The following is a 25,884-nucleotide window of genomic DNA, read 5'->3' as shown; positions in this document are numbered from 1 at the left end:
AAAGGCAGTGAAGGACACATCACAAGCTGTAAAACTTGTCCAATTCCTACCTGCAGTGCAGTTTAATACCTGAAGGCCTCGACTAGTCGCTCCACCCGCTGAGCTTCACCTTGAACTTTAATCTGAGCTTGGAACTTTCTTAGAGCGTCATCCAGATCCATCCCCGAGAAATCCATCTCATCCAGGACACAGCTGCACACAGAGACAGAGAACACTGATCATCATATATAACTGCAACCCATGAGGTAGATCACTCCATACATTATATCACACTGCATTTTTTAAGAACATATTGTGAACAATAACACACAATAGCTGTTCTTTGGTCAGCCGTGGATAGATAGATGAGGCATCTCAGATGTTTTTGTGGGTGTTTTTCAGCTGAAGACTAAAACCAAAGGCGTTTAAAGCCTCCATCGGCTTTTGAAAGTCGTGGCTTATCTTCCCTTTTCTGCAGCTGTGGCCACAGCTGCTTTTCAAGTTAGAAATTTGTCCCAGAAAACTACTTATGCATTTATGACCTCAGGGATGAGGCAGCTAATGGAATTATGATATTCTATCATTAGTTGCAACTTCTCGTGGCTCCTAACTGAACAATATCTTGACTCTTGGGTCTTTCAGAGGTAATAACATCTGCAGCCTTAAAGACATCATCCTCTGCAGAGATATGGCCATTAAAATCCTCCAGTATCAACAAAAATGCTGTCCTGCACTAAATCTGACATGAAGTTGCTGCGCTATCGTGATTCAGTGACGATAAACACTAACAAACAGGCCTTTTATCGTCGTACCTGTATTTATTTACAGTAACAACGAGATAACCACACCATGATGAGGTGAAATGGGAAAAACAACATTACTTGCTATTAATTGCTTTCAGAATAATAACATTAATAATAACAATAATAATATTTTATGAAAAATAAAAACAGCTATCACTTTTACACATTTTGGATTGCCAATAGTACTAGAAAGTTGGCATTTTTGCAGCAGAACATTGTTAATAGTTTGAGAAATACCAGAGAACTGAGAGCACAAATAAATGAATAAAACAGGGTGTAACATAGTCTACCACAGCCTTGAATCAGATCAAAGTCTACTGGACATCAATCAGACAAAGCCCCAGGCTAGTTTTAACATTTAAACCTACATAAACCTGCCTATGTTCAATAAGGAATAGCTTCACAACTGTAAAACCAAAATGAACAACTTTTGTCTCTATGAATATGAGACACGAGAGAGAATTTGGAAATACCACAAAAAGAGACGAAGACAACCACAAAACTATCCTAAAGACGCACAAGTTACACACAAAGAGATGAAAAATGACCAAAGAAAGATGCAAACAACCAAATGAAATCCAATAGCACTCCTCAAAATTGCACATTTAAACATGAAATGACATTAAATTCCTGACCCTTCACCCAAGCCAATGAGATGAGAGGAAATACACACATGGACAAAATTGTTGGTACCCCTCAGTTAAAGAAGGAAAAACCCACAATTCTCACTGAAATCACTTGAAACTCACAAAAGTAACAATAAATAAAAATTTATTGAAAATTAAATAATCAAAATCAGCCATCACTTTTGAATTGTTGATTAACATAATTATTTAAAAAAACAAACTAATGAAATAGGGCTGGACAAAAATGATGGTACCCATAACTTAATATTTTGTTGCACAACCTTTTGAGGCAATCACTGCAATTAAACGATTTCTGTATTTGTCAATGAGCGTTCTGCAGCTGTCAACAGGTATTTTGGTCCACTCCTCATGAGCAAACAGCTCCAGTTGTCTCAGGTTTGATGGGTGTCTTCTCCAAATGGCATGTTTCAGCTCCTTCCACATATGTTCAATGGGATTCAGATCCGGGCTCATAGAAGGCCACTTTAGAATAGTCCAACGCTTTTCTCTCAGCCATTCTTGGGTGTTTTTGGCTGTGTGTTTTGGATCGTTGTCCTGTTGGAAGACCCATGACCTGCGACTGAGACCAAGCTTTCTGACACTAGGCAGCACATTTCTCTCCAGAATGCCTTGATAGTCTTCAGATTTCATCGTACCTTGCACACTTTCAAGACACCCTGTGCCAGATGCAGCAAAGCAGCCCCAAAACATTACTGAGCCTCCTCCATGTTTCACCGTAGGGACAGTGTTCTTTTCTTCGTATGCTCGGTTTTTGAGTCTATGAACATAGAGTTGATGTGCCTTACCAAAAAGCTCCAGTTTGGTCTCATCTGTCCAAAGGACATTCTCCCAGAAGCTTTGTGGCTTGTCAACATGCATTTTTGCAAATTCCAGTCTCGCTTTTTTATGAGTTTTTTTCAGCAGTGGTGTCCTCCTTGGTCGTCTCCCATGAAGTCCACTTTGGCTCAAACAACGACGAATGGTGCGATCTGACACTGATGTACCTTGGCCTTGGAGTTCACCTTTAATTTCTTTGGAGGTTGTTCTGGGCTCTTTGGATACAATTCCAACGATCCGTCTCTTCAATTTGTCATCAATTTTCCTCTTGCGGCCACGTCCAGGGAGGTTGGCTACTGTCCCGTGGGTCTTGAACTTCTGAATAATATGAGCCACTGTTGTCACAGGAACTTCAAGCTGTTTAGAGATGGTCTTATAGCCTTTACCTTTAAGATGTTTGTCTATCATTTTTTTTCGGATGTCCTGGGACAATTCTCTCCTTCGCTTTCTGTTGTCCATGTTCAGTGTGGTACACACCTTTTCACCAAACAGCAGGGTGACTACTTGTCTCCCTTTAAATAGGCAGACTGACTGATTATGAGTTTGGAAACACCTGTGATGTCAATTAAATGACACACCTGAGTTAATCATGTCACTCTGGTCAATTAGTTTTCAATCTTTTATAGAGGTACCATCATTTTTGTCCAGGCCTGTTTCATTAGTTTGTTTTTTTAAATAATTATGTTAATCAACAATTCAAAAGTAATGGCTGTTTTTGATTATTTAATTTTCAATAAATTTTTATTTATTGTTACTTTTGTGAGTTTCAAGTGATTTCAGTGAGAATTGTGTGTTTTTCCTTCTTTAACTGAGGGGTACCAACAATTTTGTCCACGTGTGTATAGCAAAAGCTGGCTTTTTTTTTTTAAAGTTTTTTTTGTTGGCCTACTTTTACACCTTTGTGATGTCCAATTACAGTAACCCATTTTCACATTTGCTAGCTGAGTTTGACTGTCTGGAATTGACAGTATAGCTCTCAACATTATATCAACAGTTAGAGATATCTGTATTTCAGTTTTGACAAGCTGAAATAATAGGATGTCTCAAACGTCACAAGTCTGAAATGTTGGGCATGACGACGCTCCTGCAAACTTAATGATATCTGAAGTCTGAGATGTATCTGAAATGATGACTTAGAAGAACTGAAATAAGGATATCTGCAATAAACATCCGGTGGAGATAATAAATATTAAAATAGCTTGCCATAATCTGATCGTTTCTTCCTGATCTTACCTTTCTAAAACCAACAGTCTAACACTCTCGCCCACTTCACACAGTGACAGGTCAGTTACATGAAGGTGCGTCTTCAGAGTTCATCTGAATCATACCAAATGCTCTGACTGATTACACAGACAGACAGGAAGAAGCAACACAACGCCTCTACAGAAAACACACACACACAACCAGAACGTTAAGACTATATTTCCAACAAAAACATCAACGGAGAAGATTTTGTGATCATGTCAATCAAGGCTAATGTGGGAGAGAGTATAGGCTAGTGTACAGTCACATCAGCCTGTAATCTCACTCTTCTTACCTGCCGTTCCTTGTAAGGACTAAAATACCATACACAGATCTGAAGTCACATAAATGTTTTGACTCACTCAAGGACGTCCTTGTTGAACTGCTGCCGGCTGCCCAGGAACTCTCCAATCATCTGCCTGCTCAGTCCTTTCCTCTCCAGGATGAATCTGGCAATGCCCACCGGCGTGTCAGACACGAAGCCCCTCTCGATCAGGTACTGGATCCCCTTCTCCGGCTTCCTGTATGGCAAGTAATCATGTCCTTTTTAGCTAGTCTGTTGCTTGTCTACACATTCTTTTTTAGGCTTGCACTACACATGATAGCTGGAGCATCTTAAAATGACTGATTTCTTACCATGTACACAGACCTTTTTCCACAGCACACATTTTACCTTGTCACAGTATGAGAAGGGCAGCCTAAATCTTTATGCTTGTTTAGATCACCAGAACCATCCCAGCAGAACCTCTTTCAGGGCTGGGTTCAAGAAGAAAAAGTCTCTACTCCAGGGTAGACACTTCGGATTAACCCTTAAAAACTGCAGTGTAGTTCTCGATGCTGACTGGTTAAAGTAGGAGTTGACGATTTCTAATCAGTTAAACTCAGAAAGGAGAACAAGCAATATTTTACGACCCTCTCAATGTCCTCACCCAGTAACAGTCTTCTCCTCTCTAACATCACCATGTTCAATGTAAAATTCACCACATAGGCTAACATTACATACATTTCTCCATTAGCTACATACTCTTAGAATTGCAGTTATATCAAGTAGCTATTGTTTGTTGTTATTTTGGTGAAAAGAGAAAGGGGAAAGTTCTTGTAGACTCTGAAAGACAGAAACTCCAGTCATCTTTGCCTTATGGTTTCTTTTACTGTCGACTGCAAGCAATTCCAGAGCCATGTTACTATACTATTGGCCTTTATATCGGAATATCAACCTAAAACAGAAACTGAATAAAGCAGTCAAGCTTTGTGCTTATTAGATTTGCATTAAACCTGGCTTACGCATGAAATTTTGTCTGCTGTATATCCAGATAATTCCCTTTAAGTTGCACATTCATGCCTGATGTCAGGTAATATTTAGCCTTCAATTAACTCTGAATGAGAGGAGGAAGATCTGGTATCTGAATCAGAGTTTTATTGTGGACTATTACACTAATGTTTACAGACAAACAAATGCTCACTTGTTAAACAGGTTGAGTCCAATTCGGTACTGCCGCCGCTGCACCACGTCGTTGTTGAAGGCAGGTGAGTCCCAGCTGTGACGGCTCTCTCTCTGATAGGTCTGCTTCCCCAAAGTGGCTCCTCCGATTGGCTCCCGCAGGCTGTCACGCGACGAGGAGCCGGAGCTGCAGTTGTTGACCGTCGTGTCGTCGTTGGAGTTGGTGGTGGTGGAGTTGACGCTCTCGTTGTCGCCGTCTGAGCAGAGCAGGTGGTGATGGTGGAGGTGGGGGTGGTGGCCGTGGTGCTGCTGCGCCTCCATGTTTTGTAGTGCCGAGGACGAAGAGGAGGACAGTGGCGAGGGCGTGAGCGGTGGCGGCAGTGGCGAGAGAGGTGTGAGAGGCGGGACGGGGGAGGGTAGCGGGGAAGAAGGGGGTTCTGGGTAGGCGTGGGGGAGGTGGTGGTGGTGTTGGTGGTGCAGGTGGTGGTAGTGGTGCTGGGCGAAGTGGTGCTGCATGTAAGGGCTGCCGCCGTGTCCGTGGTGCATGTGCATGACGTGCGGCTGGCTGTACTGCGGGTGGTGGTGGAGGATGGTGGGGAGGTGGGGGATGGGGGAAGGGTGAGGGTGTTGGTGGGGGTGAGAGTGCGTGTGTTGGAGGGGGTGAGGGAGTGGATGAGAGGGCAAGGTCCGGGCTGAAGGCATCGGCAAGGGCACGTTGGATGGGCTGCGAGTCTGTCCCTGCGCCGTGGCGACCGAGCGGCCATTTGGTTTGTGTTTGATGGTTCCCTGCGGAGAGTCAGCTTCACTGCTTACTCCACCTCCTCCGCCTCGCTCGTCCTCCCCACTTTCACCTTCCCCTCCTCCTCCCCTCCGCTCCCTCTCTCCTCCACCTCGCTCGACTCCTGAAGTCTCCTGTTCGTATACCAGGCGTCCGATAGACCCTCGCTCTGACCTGAAGATTTCAAGGCAACAACAACAAAACACAGGGTAAGACGTGTAACACACTGTCGTCACGTGCTGCAACTATTCAACCACTGAGGAACGCTAACAATTAATTGATGCTACAAAATCATCCCAGGCAGGGTGAAAATGAAGTTGAGAATGTAGTAATGTTTTCAGGTAGCTTCTGTATTTATTGTGACTACAAATATATGTATATGTCACTCTGCATACCTCACCTTTCTGCAACGCCCCCTGCTGTTTGGATACCAGCATTGCATATCAACTCACTGAACCCCAGAATGATTCAGCTGTGACCAACAGCCATGGGATCAAAATTCAGTTAGGGTAATTAGCTGAACTGCAGAATGTGTTAACACGGAGAAAAGAGTAGTAATTGCGAAAGAGCAAAAATCATGCAGAAACTGCTTTGGGTTCAGAGGGTCAATGAGCAACATTCAACGTCCACATAGAAAGGGGTGCTGCAGGAAAAGCTTAATTGTAGTCACCACAGAAAACACCCTGTCCTGGACAATGTCCTTCATTTTCACCATATAAGGAACGAGTGTCAATCACCAACCCTCTAAACCTCAAGCAGTTTCTTTGCTCCTGCCACATTTTTACTCACTGTGGGCTCATTTTTCTCCACACAATAAAGTTATGTACCTCTATGGAAACAACATGGTCATGGCAAGAAGTAAAGGGAAATGAAAAATGTGTAATGTCACAGTTATGATGCCAAAAATCATAAAAAGAAGAAAACCAAAGTTGTTTTTCTCTAATTATCTATTTGACAAAAATCTGAGTGAGCGGTTCAGAGGGTTAACCAAAGACTAAAATATATTAGGAAATATTCCCATATATATAGAGGGCTAGGTGATGTGCTGACCTGTCACTCATGTCCACTGAGCTGTCGCTGGGCGGTTCGATGGTCAGGACAGGGAGGTGTCCGCCTCCTCCTCCTGTCCTCCCTCTGTACTCCCCTCGACACTCTGTACAGGGAGTGCTGCTCCTCCGGCTGGCATTGCTGCCTCCCTCCGTCTCTCTGCTGTCCTCCCTCCCCCCTGCACCTCCTCCCCCTCCTCCCCAGTATTCTGTATCAGAGCTGGAGGCGGGGCGAGAGAGCGGCGAGGAGGGGAGGCAGCCCTCGTCCATGTAGAGCGTGACATCACTGAAGGAGGTGGTGGTGCTGTCCTCGTGCATGGCGGCGCTTCCTCCCACGCCTCCCCTCCCTCCTCCGACCCGGCCTGCGGCGCGTCGGGAGGATGCACTGGTGTTACGCCACGCACACTGTCTGTAGTCTTCATCCTCGTCTTCCTCTTCGTCCTCCTCCCCTTCTTCCTCCTCTTCTTCCTCTTCCTCATCTCCTTCCTCCTCATCCTCATCGTCGTCCTCTTCTCCCTCTCCTCCTGCTTCTTGGGAGTCTTCGCGGCCGGATTGGCAGGTGAGCGAATCGTCCATGGAGTCAGCCAGGGACTTAACCTGCAGTGAATGCACATTGAGAAGGTCAGCTTGAGAAAATAATGGTCAGAATTAAGAGATGCACTTCAGTTTGAGGAAATGACAGAAAGAAAGGTCACAGGAGCCAGAACTTGCAGGTTGGGATGAAAAATTGCTGTTTTGGTTTCATTTCGCAACAGGAGATTCTGGTACACATCTGTGTGCATGTAAATATATATATATATATATATATATATATATATATATATATTATATATACAGCATGCATCTATCCGTCCCTGCAGCCCAAGGAGGGCATTCCAGATTCTTCCTAGCAATGTTTTTGAGTTCCTTCTGAGGATCCTGAGGCATTCCCATGCCAGATGAGGTACAGCATATAATCCCTCCTGCGACATCTGGGCCTCCCCTAGGGAAGGCCCAGATGTGAACAACCTGGAAAGCAAAAGACATCTTGAATGCATCCTAATCAGATGACAACCTCGGCTGGCTCCTTGCGTTGCAAAGGAGCAAGGACTCTACTCTGAGCTCCGTTCAGATGTCTGTGCTTCTCATCCTATCTCTAAGGCTGAGACCAGCCAACTTGCAGAGGAAACTCATTCTGGGCACCTGTATCTGCAATTTTTTTTGGTCACTACCCAGAGCTCATGACCAAAGATGAAGGTTGAAACACAGATCAACTAGTAAATGGAGAGCAATGCTCCCCAGCTCACCCTGTCTTCACCATGATGGTCTGCTAAAACCCTTGCATTACTGCTGATGCTGCAACAATCTGTCTGTGCATCTCATGCTCCCTTTTACAATCACTAGTAATCAAGATCCTGAGGTACTTAAAGTCATGGTGCAACAAATAATCCCAGAACAGGACGGACTCATTCACTAGTTTCTGACAGAGAACCTCATACTTGTAGGTAAAGACTCTTTTCCGGCTGCTTCACACTCAGTTGTAAACTGCTCCATTGCATGCTGAAGGTCGCAGCTTGATGAAGGCAACAAAACCACACCATCTAAAGGAAACACAGACAATGTTCCTTGGCCAATCACCTTCCTCATCCCTGCTGCCCCTTGAGATCCTTTTCAGGATTGGGAGCAAGGGGTAGCCTTGGTGGAGTCAACACCGACCAGAAATATGCTTGACTTTGTGCCGAGAATACAAACACAAATCTCACTTTGGTTGAACAAGGATCGATGTAGCAGTGGTCCAACAGTATCCTGACAGAAATGCAGTTATAGGTCAAAGCCACCACACACATGTACACTAGATGGTGAAGCTCCCATGGTCCACTGATTGGCTCCACAATGGTAAAGAGCTGCTCTACTGTGCCACTACCAAGACGGAGTCCTCTTTGCTCCTCTTGAATGTGGATTGGCAAACTGTTGGAGCCTGGTAAGACTGTCCCATCTTTTACAAACCTTTTTTAAAACACATTGCACCGACTGATCTTCCTGATATCCTTTACCATGTCTACTTAGACCTGTGCTTTTGTCCAACTGAAATTTGTGTTTTATGTTGTATTGTTTGACCACTGTAACTTCTTGTACTCCTTTTTTTGCTGTAAGTCATTTCTATAAGGCATCTTGTGTTAAAAAAAAGAACTCTGTCACTGTCATTATTACTACATTGAATGTCAAGGAAGAAAATGTTTTTACCTGCTTAGAGAAAGAGTCGTCCACATCTCCGGCATCCTCTGAACCCTGTTGACCCGCTAATCCCTGACCCTGTGGCTGACGCTCATCGAATGAGTACTGCACCCACCAAAGAAACAACACAGAATTAGACGTTGTAAACTCTGACATGAATGTGGTTTGATTTTTGTACTTGTACATGTGTATACCTGCATCCTCATGTTAGACAGGATGATGCGGCGGGTCATCCTGCTCTCTGAGGCAGAGCTGCGAAGCCTCTCAAAGTTCTTGTTCATGCGGTACTGTCTAAATGCCGTCTGGATCGTCCTCGCCGCCCGCCGGGACACGAACTGGCCCCCGTACTTCCTCTCCAGCATCTCCACCTATCAGGGTCATACACAGATAGCCAATCAGAGAAGGTAGAACAACATGGATTTCTGCAATTATAGGAAGTGATAGAATAGAAACCAAAACACCAAAACAGATTTTTACTTTACGGTGAAGCTGTAGAGCTTTAAAGGATAATTACAGCTCATTTCTAAATGTTACATTTTCCCTTAATGTGGTTAATGTGTCTGTATGGTTCATGTCAACTTTTCACTCTTTTTCTGCTTCAGAGGTTTGATGAAATGAGGAGTTGCACAAAACAGCTTGTGAATGGCATTTAGTTGGACAATTAGCAGAAACTACCTGTAGACATGAAGCATTCTATTTCTTTTCAGTCTGACTGAAAGAAAACACAGACGGTAACCATCCAGAATGGACATTTCCCTATGTGTATTTACTTCTACTGACAGTACTGATACAACGGAGCAAACTGTAAATCTCCTGTAACACATCTGCTGACTAATTTAGATAATAGCATTCCATCTTGCCTCATTTATCTTGTGTGCCTTTCATTTTCTTCTGTACATTTATGGTTCATTTTTAATTTCTTTATTTTTCCAGACATGTTTTTCTTCTTCTGCCTACCATCTGTTCACTTCCTTTACTTGTCCTTATGTGACTCTAAGCTGCCGGTATTAGCACTGCAGAAAAGCTCAAACACTACAAAGAAACAACAAATAGAATGCTTGAAAAGAGGTAGCAAAGAATCGGTGCTGGTAATAAGACAGGCATATCCTGACACGTCACCAAGCTTCAGCCCACGAAGGTGTCCGTGTGAAAAAAATCGGTGTGAGTGGGTTGAGCACATTTGCATTGTGCTCTGCTGGTGTGTGTTTGCAAAGGCTGCACTGGAAGATGGAAACCTCACAAGAGCTCCCCATAAGGCCAGGGAAGTTTTTGATCTAAGAGGCTGACTTGATGGAGCATCGCACCTTCTTGTCCTGGAGGTCTGTAGAGAGCTCATAGCTGTCAGATAGAGCCTTGCAGCGTTTGCTCTCCTCCTCCTCTTGCTTGCGGAGCGCCAGGCTGGCCGGCTGGTGTCGACTGCGCTGAGCCCAGGCGAGGCTTGCCGGGCTGGGTGGAGAGATGGGAGAGCTGCCCTGGAGGAGGGGGAGACAAGAAAGAAATCATCAATATAGATGTTTCTATTTTATATATTCAGGGGAGACTGACTGAGTGTTACATATGTATGCAATGAGAAATTCAAACAACAGCAAATAAGTGTGGGGATAGACACACAGCTGCATGCAGGTTGTACAAATAAACCTGATGTAAATTAAATTTTACATTTCACACCCACACTTTATTACACAAAAAAGCAACTGGCACCGTTGGAAAGGTCAATTCACACGGTTACATTTGATATGTACTATACCTCGCTGCAATAAATACTTCAAGAGCAATTCAACAGAGAAAAAGTGATGTGAAAATGGATGCAAAGTGTGTCCATCAAGCATACACTGCTACTAGAGGCCAACTGATGATTAACCTGGTCAATTTTCTACATTTGTCTGAATATCGTAATGCCTTTTGTATTAATTCCGATGAATTAGTTTACCATTGTGCTACTCTGTCTCGAATGCAGCTGTGGAGCTCAATCTATAGCAATGTCCTGTTCACAGCACTACCTGATTATTTGTCAGATATTGATCACTATCTGATTATTGATCATTGGCTGTTACATCAAAAGTAATATCCAATAATCAACAATGAACGATAAACAGTGAAATGTTGTCTTATAATTAGTGCTGTCAAAATTAACACATTAATGCGGATTAATCCATCATCACAATTAATCTGATTACAAATTTTAATGCAATTAACCCATCTACAGCGCAGAATGACTCAAAATGTCTCTGGCAACGCACTTTAGGCAGTTTGTCCAAGTAGACTTACTGTCGCACATGCCACCACACATGCGCAAATGGGCAGTTGATCCGGTAGGGCCGGACCAAGTAATTACAAATGGAAAACACTAAAACAGCACGTTGGCCGCCTCAGTGGGAAATGTAAATGCAAAAAAAAAAAAAAAAAAGTTTTTTTGCTAACACAAACCTTTAAAGGTGTTTAATAAACATGTTATGTGGATATATATTCCCTTCTTTCTTGAGACTGTTTGCTCGTGCAAAATGAAACGCTATTAATATACATTAAAAATGAATGATATTTAATCATGATTAATCAAAATTAATCCACAGCAACCCCGTCATTAATCTGATTAAAATTTTTAATCGTTTGACAGCACTACTTATAATTAAACATGTCAAGTTTGTATCTGAATTTTGATGACTAGAATTTCATTTTTACTGCAAAACGATATCCAAATATCATTTACTACTCTCCCTGATTACTAATAATTGGTATTCAAAATGAAAAACATATTGATCTAAATGGATTTAGTTTTGAACAGCAAATTTTTTTAACGTCAAATACTTTCCTGTATTTCATGCATTTAATGCCTTTTCTACATCAGTTTATGAGGGTTATGTCTTCATTTGTTTGACAGAAAGCATGAAATCCACAAACAATTCAAAATGCTTTCTACAGTCTAAACTATCTTTTTAATATGGAAACCCCATAATGGTACAAAATCATAAAAAAACAGACCAAAACCATTTCTATCCACCCAATTCAAGTAAAGTTGCCCAACTGGGGAAAAAAACAGACAATCTGGCGACGCTGGAGGTGATACTCATCATAAACTTCATGCACCTTGAATGGCTGCTGACCTGTTGTGGTGTGCTTGTTTTAGTGTCAGTACCTGTGTGTGAGTGTGAGAGGCTCCCAGGGGCCCACTGGAGGAGGGGGAGCTGTAGGGGTCACAGGGGCTGGTGAGGGGACTGTTGCTATAGCGATGGAAGGGAGGCGGATGGCCAAAGGACGAATCAGAAAAAGTGAGCGCCTCCGGACACTGAGGGTCGCCCTCCACACTGAGAGAGAGAAAAAGGGAGAAAGAGCGTTACTCATCTGCTGATGCTCAAGGTCAAACTGTTTTGTTTCCTGTCATACGAGAAGAAACACAGACATAAAGAAGCAAAATGTGGGAGAAAAACAACAGCATGGACAGGAAGAGGAATGGAAAGTTGATCTAAATAACAGTGAACAGAATTAGGACAAGGAGAACGATGAGAAAGAATGGAGAAAATATGAAAACAACAGAGATGGAAAAGCGGAGAAAACTGCATGGAGGAGAAGAAGAGTGGATGGTAGAAAGGGAACACAACAGGAAGGGAAGGACATAAATAAAACAGAGTAGAAGAATAAAGTGGTGGCAATAGGGGAGAAAAAATTCTAGAAGACAAGTCAGCAGCCAAACAGACTAAACAGGTCCAAATCAGACTTAACCTGAAAGAAAAAAAAACTAGACTAGACTCAAGGATGGATCACATGAGACAAAGTGAACTGAACAAGCCAGAAGAAGGGGAAGAAAAACTCCAAAAATATCAAACCAGACTTGACTGAAATAAACCAGATAAAGTCGACAAAAAAAGCCAAACAGACCAGATCAGACTAAACTGGATAAAACCAGACAAGACTCATTGGAGGTATGAAATAAGCCAAAAAGATTTTAATCTAAAAAAAATGGAATAAACCAGAATAAATTTTACCAAGCTAAACAGACTAGATAAATCAGTTGATCAAGCTAGTCTACCTTGGACTGTACCAAAGAAGAAGATAAGAGATGAACAGACTACTGAGTATGAGGCAGCTTCTTGAATTAGAGATAAAAAAAACAACCTTCAAGAGCCAAACAGACCTGAAACTAACTAGAACAAACACATCAAACTGGATCAATCTAGACTAAATTAGTCAGTTTAAACTGGACTGGACTGAATGAATAACATTAGTGAAAGTGAACTTGGCCAGAAAAAAAATGACTAATCCAGAACAAATTGATCCAAACTAGACAAACTTGAATAAGCTATACCAACCCAATCAATACACAGTAAATTGGAGTAGATCAAACTTTAACCACATAGAAAAAAATGAAACTGGTCCAAACTAGACTAAACTAATCAAAATGAATGCATCAAATGATAAAAACTGAACTGAACCTGAAAAAACTGAAAGGATCCACAATAAACTGTCTGAAAAGAACAGAAAACTAGAACAAATGGATAGATCGGACGCTACCACATGAAAAATGGTCAAAACTAGTCTAAATCACACAAACTGGACTAAAATATACTAACTGGATCTATCTAGGCAAAATTGGACTAGACCAATTGGACCAAGCCATACTTAGCTGAACTAAACTAGACTCAGTTACAAAATCAAATGAAACAAACTGAAGAAAGCCAGAAAAAGGGAAACAATCAGAATCAGCATTAATGGCCAATTACGTACACAACATACAAGGAGTTTAGTTTCAGCTGTTGTTGTCACCCTATGAATAAGGAAGGAGAACAATAAAAATAAAAATATATAGTAGTAACAAAAAAAATACAGCACGATATATACAGACATTTACAAATCTCGAAAGGAATATATAAACACAGCAGTGCAAAATGAAAATTGCTACAGTGATGATACAGTGCAAAAAGCAGAGAATGATGTTCTTAGTGCAAAAATTAACGTACATATCCATTGGTATATTGTATATTGTACAGGTGTGGAGGAATGGTTCAGCTGTTTGCCAGGGTGATGGCAGTGGGGAAGAAGCTGTTCTTGTGTCTGGTGGTCTTGGTGTACATGGCTCTGTAGTGCCTGCCAGAGGGGAGGGGGAAAACAGTTTACATCCAGGGTGACTGGGGTTTCTGATGATGTTCCCTGCCCTCTTCCTGGTTCTAGTGGAGTACAGTTCCTGGATGGAAAGCATGGTTGCTCCAATGACGTTCTCTGAAGTCCGCACCGTACCAGTCTGTTTCTGTCCTGCTGTGTGGCTGATCCAAACCACACAGTGACAGAGGTGCACAGGACAGATTAGATGACTGCAGTGCAGGACTGGATCAGCATCTCCTGTGACAGGCCGTGTCTCTTCAGCTGTCACAGGAAATACATCCTCTGCCGAGTCTTTTTTTAAGACGGAGTGGATGTTCGTCTCCCACTTCAGGTCCTGAAAGATTGTAGTCCCCATCAGCTTGAAAGACTCCATAGCTGACAGGGCTGTTGCTGATGGTGATGGGTGAGCAGTGACGAGGGCTGTCTCCTGAAGTCCACTATCACCTCCACAGTCTTGAGCTCCAGGTTGTTCTGGCTGCACCACATCCCTAGCCGCTCAACTCCAGCCGATTTGCAGACTCGTCAAGGTCCTGGATCAGGTCGATGACTGTTGGGCCATCTGCAAACTTCAAGAGTTTAACAGCAGGGTGCTTGGAAGTGCAGTCGTTGGTATAGAGGGAGAAGAGTAGTGGAGACAGGTGGTCCAAAACCCAGCACTTATTTAGCGCTGACAAAGTTGAAAAAAAAAAACAAAAGAAAAAAAAACAAAAAAGGGGGGGTTGTCAATTCTTCTGCAACTTGATGGCAACACCTTTGATCAATCGCACTTGAAGCACTTTTGCACTTACTACAGGTTTTTCCTTATGTCTGAATTCTTGCTTGTGTTGTACGTCGCTTTGGAAAAAAGCATCTGCTAAATGAAATTGTAGAATTGTAGAATTGTAGACTGGACACACTCCTGGGGGGTGCCAGTGTTGACAGTCTGGGTGGTTGAGGTGACATCTCCCAGCCTCACCTGCTGCCTCCTGTCTATGAGGAAGCTGGTGATCCACTGACACATGGAAGGAGACACATTGAGGTTGGGAGGGTTTGGTGGACAGGATTTCAGGGATGATGGTGTTGAATGCCGAGGAAAAATACATAAACAGGATCCTTGCATAACCCCCAGGGTCTACAGGATGTAGTGCAGCCCCAGGCTGACTGCATCATCAGCTGACCTGTTTGCGCTATAACCACTATGGATTTCAGTTAACTCAACACAAGTCTGTCGAAGGACTCCATGACCACAAACGTCAGAGCCGCTAGCCTGTAGTCATTTAGTCCTGTGATGGAGGGTTTCTTGGGAACCTGGATGATGGTGGAACATTTGAATGTAGAAGGGACTTCACATTGCTCCAGGGAACTGTTGAAGATCCTGGTGAAGACTGGAATCAGCTGGTCAGCACAGGCTTTAAGGTCGGAGGGGGACATTCCATCTCAGCCTGATGCTTTCCTGGTCTTCTGCATCTGGAAAAGCCAGTTCACTTCTTCTTCACGCACTGTGAGTGTGCCAGGCGGGGCAGTTTGGGGTGCAGCCTGAGGTGTGACAGGGGTTGTTGGGTGGGTAAGGGGTGTGAATGTGTCCCTTTCAAACCTACAATAGAAGGTACTGAGGTTGCTGGCCAGGTCTGTGTTTGTCTCAGCAGGGCTGGAAGGTCTCCTGTAGTTGGTGATGTCTCGAATGCTTCTCCACACTGAAGCAGGGTTGTTAGCATAAAACCTGTTCTTCAGCTTCTCAGCTCTTCTTAGCCACTCTGATCTCTTTGTTCAGTGCGTTTCTGGCCTTCTTAAACAGGTCTCTGTGCCCACTCCTGTAGCCATCCTCCTTGGTGTGGCGGAGCTGTCGCAGTTTGGTGTTGAACCATGGAAGAGTCAAACTGAACCAGAAAAACTTGAACTATGCAGTACCAAACTGAACCAAAAGGCAGATCAAATGAGTCATCCTAGACTTGTACAGAAATATGTGATATAATTCTGTCTAACCCAAAAGAAACACAACTAAACTGGAAGAAAAAGTGGATTAAATTGGAAAAGCAATGAACCACACTGAACTGTAAGAATTAATGTAAACAAACAAAAATAAACCAAATGAAAGTAGACTCAACCTGAATGATCCTGATCTTAATAAGAGAAAATACACAAACTGCACCAAAGCAAACTAAACCGGACTAATTCAGATATAACTGGATCAAACCAGACAAGGATGAAAACAACATAAACCGCATCAAACTGGACCAGAATAAACCAGTCCAGTGGTCAGCTGACAGCACAACACCGTTCATTGGTTAAACATCCTCAGAGAGATGCTGCCAGCTCCGCCCGTGCACACGGATTACTGCTTACAGAAACATTAAGAGAGATAGGTGATCAATCAACTTATTGATGAAACGAACAGCAGATGAGGAGAAAAGAGGAAGAATCTGTGTGATGGATAGCTTGTGCCTTTCATCAAAAAGGCTCTTCAGTTTTAATCTAAGACACCCGTGAAGCTGGCAAGGAAGCTAACGTGGGCACTGCCAAGCTAACATGCACGCACACATGCGCGCACACACACACACACACACACACACACACACACACACACACACACACACACACACACACACACACACACACACGAGGGTGACTCACGGCTAACAGCAGTGTGTGTCTTTGTGTGAACGTGCGTGTGTGTGTGTGTGTGTGTGTGGGCGTACAGTGTGTGTGAATGTGGGTGTTCAGTGTGTTGTGTTTGTGAGAGGCACAGCATGAGTGTGTGGGAGACAATGTGTGCGTGTATTTGTACAGCTATCTTTGTGAGGACAGATTTGAGTTTTAGACCTTGAGAGTGAGGACATTTTATTGAAGGTGAGGACATTTAAAGGGTTTCGTCTTCGTTTAAGAGTTCAGGTTAGTATCAGGTTTAGGTTTGCATCACAATCAAGGTTTGGCATTTCTTTGTGATGGTTAACCTTTTCCAACAGATACAGGCCGTATCTGTTTTTACAACACAACACAACGGCATTTTTAGAAGGTTGCCAAGTTTGGCACATTCCTGGAAGTTTTCTCCTGGTACTGCTGTGATGGAAATGGATGCAGCGTTGATGTGCTGCATCAGATTTTGTGGAGTTGCACTTGAGAATTTGTACAAATGGCTCAGTATCATCAGTGTCACTGACTCACTGTTATATGGCTGTTATTTTTCTCTAATTTACAGTTTTGATCCGCCAGAAGTTTAATTGTCATGTTTTGCTTTAGTTTTTCAGATCTCACTCTGACCTGGTAATGAGGACACAGTGAGCTAATATGGTTTAAAATTCTACTAAACATGTTTGTGATGCAAAAAGTCCAAGTTGTTAACTTTAGGTTTACAGCAGACGAGCTGTGACTGACTATTTGGGGATACTATTTCCAGTGGTGCAACTGGGGCTGATTTTCAGGACTTCTTTTATGCGCTTTCAGTATGCCCTAATAGAAAAGCGCTATATAAATCTAATCCATTATTATTATTAATATTTTAGAATAGAGGCTGGTTAAAAACTGCATTAATGTGAAAGTAATTAATGAGGTGATTGCTATACTGTGTTGTAAATAAATACATGTTGTTTTTTTTAATGATAATGGATGAGCTGCACAGCTGTCTGGCTACTGCATCTCATGCTGCTTTCACTTGCACTCGAAAATGTGATTTTTGAGTTATTGTGAATCAGCTTGACCTATCAAATCTGGGGTGGCTACAGGGAAGGCTAATGGGAATTCAGGGGTGGCTGTGCCCTCTAGGGGTAATTCCAGTTGTATGAGTGTGTAGGAGACAAACAATGGAGATTTGCTATATTAATCTATATGGTCATTTTAAATTTTTATGTTGCTGTTGGTGATGTTTGAGAGGACAAGACTTGCTACTGAATGAGACATCGAGAAGGCAGAAAAGTGGAGTTTGGAATGCTCCCTAAGCTTAACCAATCGACATTTAGACCCATATGTTGCTTTATCAAGGACACTCAGAAGCACCTATCATGGAGTAGGTCATGTTTTCTCCGCTGCAAACAGCCCAGAAAGAGTTCTATATTGGTGGTTCTTACAGTTGGTCGCCCCCAGTGTAAACTGTCCTTGCGGTAATGTGTTAAAGCACAATGATCAAAAAACAAGCAGTGCATACAGATACAGCTTTTTTAAATGCTGGCTGAGATGAAATGCTGCCAGTACTCAACCCATCATAAACACTATGCACTGCAAGCCCACAGCAGAACTTCAGCCCAAACCTCTGAGCAGGGACGTTTTGGAGGGTAAATTAATTCTCCAGCAGCTTAATTTAGTCTCTGGTCTCTGCAGAAAGTTGCTGTAGTTGAAGCAACCCTAAAGGAGGCAACTGGAGTCCACTGAAGTCATTGTCATGATCATGAGACCAGTTTGTAAGATGGTGCATTATCCTCCTAGAAGCTGTCTTTAAGGGAACGTAAACTGTGGCCATAAAGGGATGTACAAGCTCAGCAGCAATGCTCAGACAGGATGTGGCATTCAGTCCACAACTGACTGGTATGAAGGGAACCAAAGGACGCCAACTAAAGCCAACAAGGGGTCAACTGATTACCACAGATTATCAGCTTGGATATCTCACAGTTTACCAGGTATTGGTATTTCTTTATCTGATCCCTGATGATAAATTAAAAATTGCTACTTTGGCTCTGCAGCTGCCTCTCTCTATCTGTAGTCAAAATGGCAATGCCTAACCTCCAGACAGTGAGGCACACACAACTAACAGTGAAAGACAAATGTTCTTTTAAAATTAAAATTTTGTAAATCAAATTTAGTACAAAACATATTGTGTTGCCATATTGTATCTTTCTAAATTTAATATCAGTTTTTGTATTTTTACTGCAAATGTATATCAGCTCTCTTAATTAAGTGTGTCCTTGATTACTAATAATCAGTACCAGCCTTGAAAAAACAATATTAGTCGATCTCTTATCATGACGCCTCCACCATGAGCCTGGACTGTTGACACAAAGCAGGTCGCCTTCGTGGATTCATGCTGCTGATTCTGACCTACCATCTGCAGCCTCAGCAGAAATGGAGATTCATCGGAGCGGGTTACATTTTTCCATCTTCAACTGTTGGGTAACAGCATGAATAAGCAGGTGTTCCTATTAAAGTGCTCCACTCCGTCTGTGTCCCCACAACATGAGTAATACAAACAGACACACACAGCCGAGCAATGGCTGCACTCATAAATCCCAGCGTGACTCTGCAGTAAAAACTGAGAGGAAGCTACTCTAGATAATTGCTAACTGTCTCTGCTTTCCAAATCCTCTCATCCTCATCATCGCTCTTATCTCCTCTGTCACTACCTCTGCTTTCCTCACTTTTTCCTCCCGATTCCCCTCCTACTTCTTCTCCTCTCCTCCCATCAACTCCTGTCCTCCCTCTGTCCTCCACTGCTGTCTCATTTTCCTTCTCACTTATCCTCACCTGCTTCCTTCCCTCTTCTCCTCCCTTGTCCTCTCACATCATCTTATCTTGCGTTCTCCTTTACACATTCTGTCCTTTCCCCCTTTTCCTTCCTTTTACTTGCTCTCCTCTCCTCAGCCAGCTGACGCTGAGCCAGCTGCAGGGTTGAACTGAAGAGAGGTGTGTTTGATTTATACCCCAGTCGTGCACTGAGCTCTACATTGCCAGCCTCCTCTGGCAGGCTGCTGCACACTGAGGTCACACAATAAACTTCGGATGACCCCAGCACTGGAGAGCCATCACATCTGTGCCAGACTCTAGGCTTTTTAAAAGTTCTGTACTTGAAAGTTGTTCATGCTACCTACATTACATCACTGGAATGAGCTGCAGCACACAATCTATACACAATACTTTTGTGACTTTTTTTTTTTGCAAAATTGATCTTTGTCTTCATTAGATGTCCCACATAATTATAGCTTTGAAAAACTGAACAGCAGCTATTGGTGCTACAAGTGGTCTGCAGACATTGTAGCCCCATGTTTTATCTCTCAAGCTCATAAGTTATGGATAAAGGAGCAAGAATCAATACGAGGGACTCCCCACCAGTCAGTGAGAACTGAGGAAGCCTCTTGGATGAGAAGTGAAACATCGTCGAGGACCAAATAGAGAAATCCAGTTGAAATCCACTGATGCAATTAGGATTACTGTGACCTGGATGACTGAGAATTGACACAACCACTTTCACCGGTTGTACCGATGTGCCTGACATTTAGCTAGTGTGTCTGTGTGTCTCAGGGCAGCAAAGCGAGGTAGATAAAATTACTCAGTTAGTGCTGAAGTAAATGTGATATTAGAGTGCCTTATTTTATGCTTTTACGTAACTTTAAAGTCTAGCGACTGAGTCGGGACTATACGATTCTCTGTGCACAGCTGTCTCGTAGCATATCCTGATGTGCATGTGATATTTAGGGAACATTTGTAAATTCTAGAGTCTATTGATGCATGAAATGAGTTTAGAGAACATTAGCAAATTGTAGCTTAAGAAAACAACTTGGGCTGCACTCTCCCCATCTACACTGCATCGCTCTCTGCATGCATATCAGTCACACCACGCCACCCACCACAAGTAAATTCTCAGCCTGTGGGAAACACTGAGATATGATACAACAGCCAACATTATGCAATTATTACAGAGTGCAGCCAACCAAGCTATGGCTGGGAATAGAGGATTTTAAAAAAGCACGATGTCTCCTAGAAACTCATCCTGCACCATGACAGGTGCGTGGCCGGCAGAGCAACCCCCGTCCCTGCAGTGTTTTAGCATCAGGCAACAAACTGAAGCAGTGAGGAGGGAAAAATGAAAACAGTCACTGCTGCCAATATAGCCAAATATATATATATATACATATATATGTATATGTGGGTGTATGTGTAGTTAAAGCAATATAGTGAAAGCTACTATATATCTGCAGCTTTATTCCTATTTACAATCATTTACATGATGTGTTAAAAAATCATGTGTGCTGGATCTGACAAAAGAAGATAAAATGTTTCAGTCAGTATCAAAAAACGTGGTGAAAATTTTTAAATAGAAAAGGTACACACACAAGTGTAATTACTGAGCCCAGTCTGCATCACTGCAAAAAAAAAAAAAATCCTTCACAAAATCTACTTTTGCAACCACAAAAACACAATGCCAACATGTAGAATCCAGCACAGTCACTGTATGTATAAACCTGCAGCAGCAGGCAAACATGACGACACTCACATGTAAACCTTGGCTCTGCTCAGCAGCTTGTTTTTCCTGTGAAGCCACATGAGTCCAGGTGAGACTCACTCTCACGCACGCACACACACACACACACACACACACACACACACACACACACACTACCCAGGTTCAATACAGCTTTTCATATTTACTCCTCTTTCTGATCTATATCTGGTATTCCTTTCAGACACGAATCTAATTTTCATTCACGCACAGGAAAACACACTTAACTACACACTGTTCTGTTCCTGCATTCATAGCCAGGGGTGGTAACTAACAACACACTGGTAGCAACATCACACAAACGCATACAAGCTGATTGGAAAACAAACTGCTGTGCTATCTGATTTATGTGGGTTACAGTGTCAAAGTAATGATGCCACTTCCCACACAAACGCACGCTGATACACCCATGCAGTTAATAACGCACACGCACACTCTGCTTCCTACGACAAACAGTCGACTTCACCGATGGACCAAGAATACAAAGACAATCCGCTGCCCACACGGCACGGGGATCTTGAAATATTCACATCAGGCAGCACCGAGTCGATTCTTAGAGGCACCTCCACATTTTCGAAACACAAGAGTCACCCGATTTTACAAACCGTTATTTGATAATTAATAACTGCTTCTGTAAATTCCACAGAACTATATACTTGTATACTTGAATATGAAGAAAATGACTGGATTAGGACATCCAGTGGGACATAAAACAGAAAATTGCTTTGAAGAAATCTTTTTTTAATGAATTACATATTATTGCAATTATATTCACAATGGCCATTTGTTGCAGTTGTTATGTAAATACTATTTTAGTGAGAGAAATAAACGCCTCCAAATGACTTTTAATGTCCATAAGGAGCACTCAATTGTAATAAAAATAGGATATTTTTTCATTTAAGTGGCCTTGTTATGCAAAATCCAGTTCTTCATTGTTGCTGAACATAATTACCCGGCTTCTAGATACCCAGAAAATATGAGAAAAATCCATCCCATTATGTCTTTCTTTTCCCAACAGATCATTAAGTGTTCTTCTAAACAAGCAATTCAGGTCTGCAGCCTGTTGTGATGTCACTGCTGGAGAAGAATCAACCCAGGCTGGCTCCTGGAAATAAAACTACAGACCCTTGAACAGCCCGTTTGGAACATGACTAAAACCAGGAGCACTAGAGACATGGTAGAAAAAAGCATGATTATGGTTTCCACATGAAAATGACATGTGGAATCAGCATGAAAGAACACGTGTGGCTTTTATACTATATTTCAAATGTTTTTGTAAAAAAACTTAAAACTGGAGTGAAGAGGAATGGGAGCAGGCGTAAACAACTTGTTGGACGCTGGCTGTCTCAGCAAAGCGCAAACAACTCATGCTGCAATCTCAGCTCGATATAGCTTTAAGTCATTCTCACGCCACAGAGACTTGCACCCTGGCAGGAGAATGTGTTTAGAAAAGCTGAAGAAGGGTAAAGAAAATAGAGGACTGCATTGAATTTGAAAATGAACACTGTTTTTTAATGCAAGTAACATTCTTTTTTGTCAAAAACTGCGACAGAGAAAATAAGATGTAAAAAAAAAAAAGGATGTAAACATAACTTTTGTATCTGTTTGATTGTCGTCAACTACGATACGTCTGGGTGAAGAGCCTCATAAAGCAGTGTGTAAAGTTTAAATTTGACTGCTTCCCTTTTATGATGTGGGATCCTTTGCAGCATGTCAATAATAACACGGACAAATCTTGCGTCTTCAGTGTCCTTATGGGTGGCTTTCTCTTCACCCGTGTTTTCAAGCCTCTTCAAAACCGTATCTTCAATCGTCCTCCTCTTCACGTCCGGTTCTGACCCCACGCTCCTTGAGCCCTTCCTTTTCCCTGAGCAGAGAGGCAGTAGTGATACAAGTATTACAATCTGAAATATATGAACATGTACAATATAACATGAAAAAATGTAAGGCAAGCCAAGTTTATACACAAGGCAATTCAAGGTGCTTTACAAAAAATACATTCAGAAAATTTAAAGGTAGCCACACATTAAAATCATAGCAATAACATAAAAGTAGACATTAAGATAATTAAAATACATTAAAAGACAAGAGACAGCTGCAGCAAACAATATGGTTTCCAGGCTTGATTTAACCCTCCTGTTGTCCTCATTTATGGGCACCAAAAAATATTGTTTCCTTGTCGGAAAAAAAAAAAAAAAAAAAAATCAGCAAAAAATTCCCCACATTTCTAAAAAAATGCAAAACCTTCAGGAAGAAAATTCCAATAATTCCTTAAAAGCTTCCCTTAAAAGGTTTATTTAAAAACATTTCCCAAATTTGTCAAAAAAGTGATTACAGATATATCAGCAACACTTCTAATATTTTCTTTAAGAACATTCACAAAAAATCAGCCAAAATCCAGCGAATTTCTTTGTGAATGTTCTTAAGAAACATTTAGAATATTATTTTTTTCCACCAAAAAATGTCTAAACTTTTCTCAAAAAATGTTGAAAATGTGGACATCACAAGTTCAACTGTGAAAATACCCCCACCACCACCACCACCATATTTTCAAACTTTAAAACGGGTCAATTTTGACCCGCAGGACAACACGAGGGTTAAAAGACATGTTGAGCAGAACCTCAGGTGTTCAGGAAGTTTGATCCACAGGTGAGGAGCATAATAGCTGAATGCTGCTCCACTGGTCTTGGTACAGTATGCACCTGTAGTAGCATACCAGTATGCAACAACATAATTACTTCAGTTCACTGGAATAAAAACGGCACCTACCACCACTGAAAACAGAAAACGTCTCTTCCACAGCTGCTCCAACAGTATTCTCCAAGGCTGAAGAGCAGACTGAGCCCAAATCTGGTGAAGTTGAGGGTAAATTGGTAGATTGGGTGACGTCCATTTGTGACTCCTCCAAAGCAACCTTTAAATACAAAAATGTGAGTAATTTAGCATTTACCGAATAGTTGCATTTCAGCAGTTCGTGTTCTGTTATCAATACACTTACCTCTACCTCAGGGAGATTTGAGTCCGTGTTCCCGTTGTCGTCCGTCCCACGCATCGGCCTCAAATTCTCCTCCTCGTCCTCATCTTGGCTCCTGCTGCGGCGTAAAGGACGAGTCGACCACTGTCTCTTATTTTTTGGTTTTAGCAGTAATAAAAGGCAAAGAAGTTCCTCTTCTTGACGAAGACGAGCGAGTGTAGCCATGTTGGAAGCGGTCTAAACAAAGGCAAACTTGTTCTGTTCTAGTGTAGTACTGTGGTAGACGTGACTTTGCGGTACACTGCCCCCTGCAGTTTGGGAGCAGACGGTGCGGCGTGTAAGCTGAGCCAGTCAAGATTTTGATAGTTAGGGGCTCGGGCATGAAATGCCAGAGGCCCTATTGCTCTCCCGCGGGGCTTCTTATTAGGGGCTCGGGCATGAAATGCCAGAGGCCCTATTGCTCTCCTGTGGGGTTTCTTATTTTTTTTTTGTTTTATTATTCTTCTTCCGCCTAAAACTTTGGCTCGCTACGGGGAATCGATGGCTATCTATTTTCTAAGACATTCATTCATATTTGCCAGAGTTATGAGCAAAAAACTGCATTAATTTTCCACATACACATGAATGGGATTACTGAATCACTCAGAGTGAAGATTCACCTGTTTTCACAACGCCACTGCTTCGCCATACTTTCACCTAGAAACGTCATTTAACCATCAAAACGTAGTGATTTTTCTTGTCTACGCAGGGATGTATTTTATGTCATGCTGACATTTACAGTTTTTGCTCAGTGAGTCCTCAAAAAAGTGAAAATTCTCAAAATCTGCTCTCTTTAGAGTGTGTCATGTGACTCGACAGAGTGGAGCAGAGATGCAAAATCCGCCTAAAACTTTCACGATTGAATCGCTCTCACGACCAAACCATAAATGCTAGGGAAATGAAATTCGGCCAGATTGTAGACAATTTTCCTGGGATTCAAATGAATCCAAGTTTGAAGACCTTGCTCTTTCTGAAGTGAAATGACAGGCAGCAGTTTAGAGCAAAGTCGCACCGTTCTCTCCATAGGCGCCCATGCAAACTGAATCATCTGGCTCATGGAGGGAGAGTGTTTTTAAAATCGCCGGCGCTCGGTCATTTCTCACAATATCTGGAAAATAATTACATTTCTGGTTAGCCACAGGCTTCCTCTCGCTCACGGTTATTTCACTTTTCAGCTGAGATTAACGGTTATTTCGTAATTATCGGCAGAACTCGACATCGCGCCGTACTGAGAACCAGGAAGTACAACTAACACTTCAAATGGGGCAAGATACGCTTGCCAGTATCAGTCACTGATAGGTGAATGGATTGGGTGCTCGGCTTTGGTGTGGGCGGCTTGGGTTCGAATCCCGGTTGTGATTTTTCCTGCCGATTTTCCATCTTTTCTCTAAGTCATGTTTTATGACGTGCTTCGTCAGAATTTCACCTACACACTTCATTTTAGTCTTAAAAACACCCAAATCTTGTCTTTTCAGGCATGTATATATTGTGATGCTGGGATTTATGCTTTTCCATACATAATTTCACCTACACAATTCATTTTAGTCTTAAAAAAAAACAAGCTCTTCTTTTCAGCCATGGATATATTGTGATGGCGGGATTTATGGTTTCTCATAAAGAAGCCTCCAAAA

At 42.3% G+C, this 25,884-nt stretch overlaps 1 long non-coding RNA gene and 1 pseudogene across 1 annotated transcript; both read right to left on the bottom strand.

The window, feature by feature from the left end:
- LOC110952971 (IQ motif and SEC7 domain-containing protein 2-like) overlaps positions 1 to 25,884 on the bottom strand; it is a 204,704-nt pseudogene that overhangs the window by 24,035 nt on the left and 154,785 nt on the right.
- LOC127534582 (uncharacterized) lies at positions 16,598 to 24,585 on the bottom strand. The gene is made up of 3 exons (XR_007942753.1): positions 24,239 to 24,585; positions 24,010 to 24,154; positions 16,598 to 23,107 (listed from the first exon to the last, which is right to left on the bottom strand). It is a non-coding gene; the product is annotated as an uncharacterized LOC127534582 (long non-coding RNA).

This window comes from Acanthochromis polyacanthus, chromosome 6 (genome assembly GCF_021347895.1).
Source record: "Acanthochromis polyacanthus isolate Apoly-LR-REF ecotype Palm Island chromosome 6, KAUST_Apoly_ChrSc, whole genome shotgun sequence".
Classification (NCBI taxonomy): domain Eukaryota; kingdom Metazoa; phylum Chordata; class Actinopteri; family Pomacentridae; genus Acanthochromis; species Acanthochromis polyacanthus.
The sequence above is the reverse complement of the archived record's forward strand: the minus strand, read 5'-3'. Positions and strand labels throughout refer to the sequence as shown.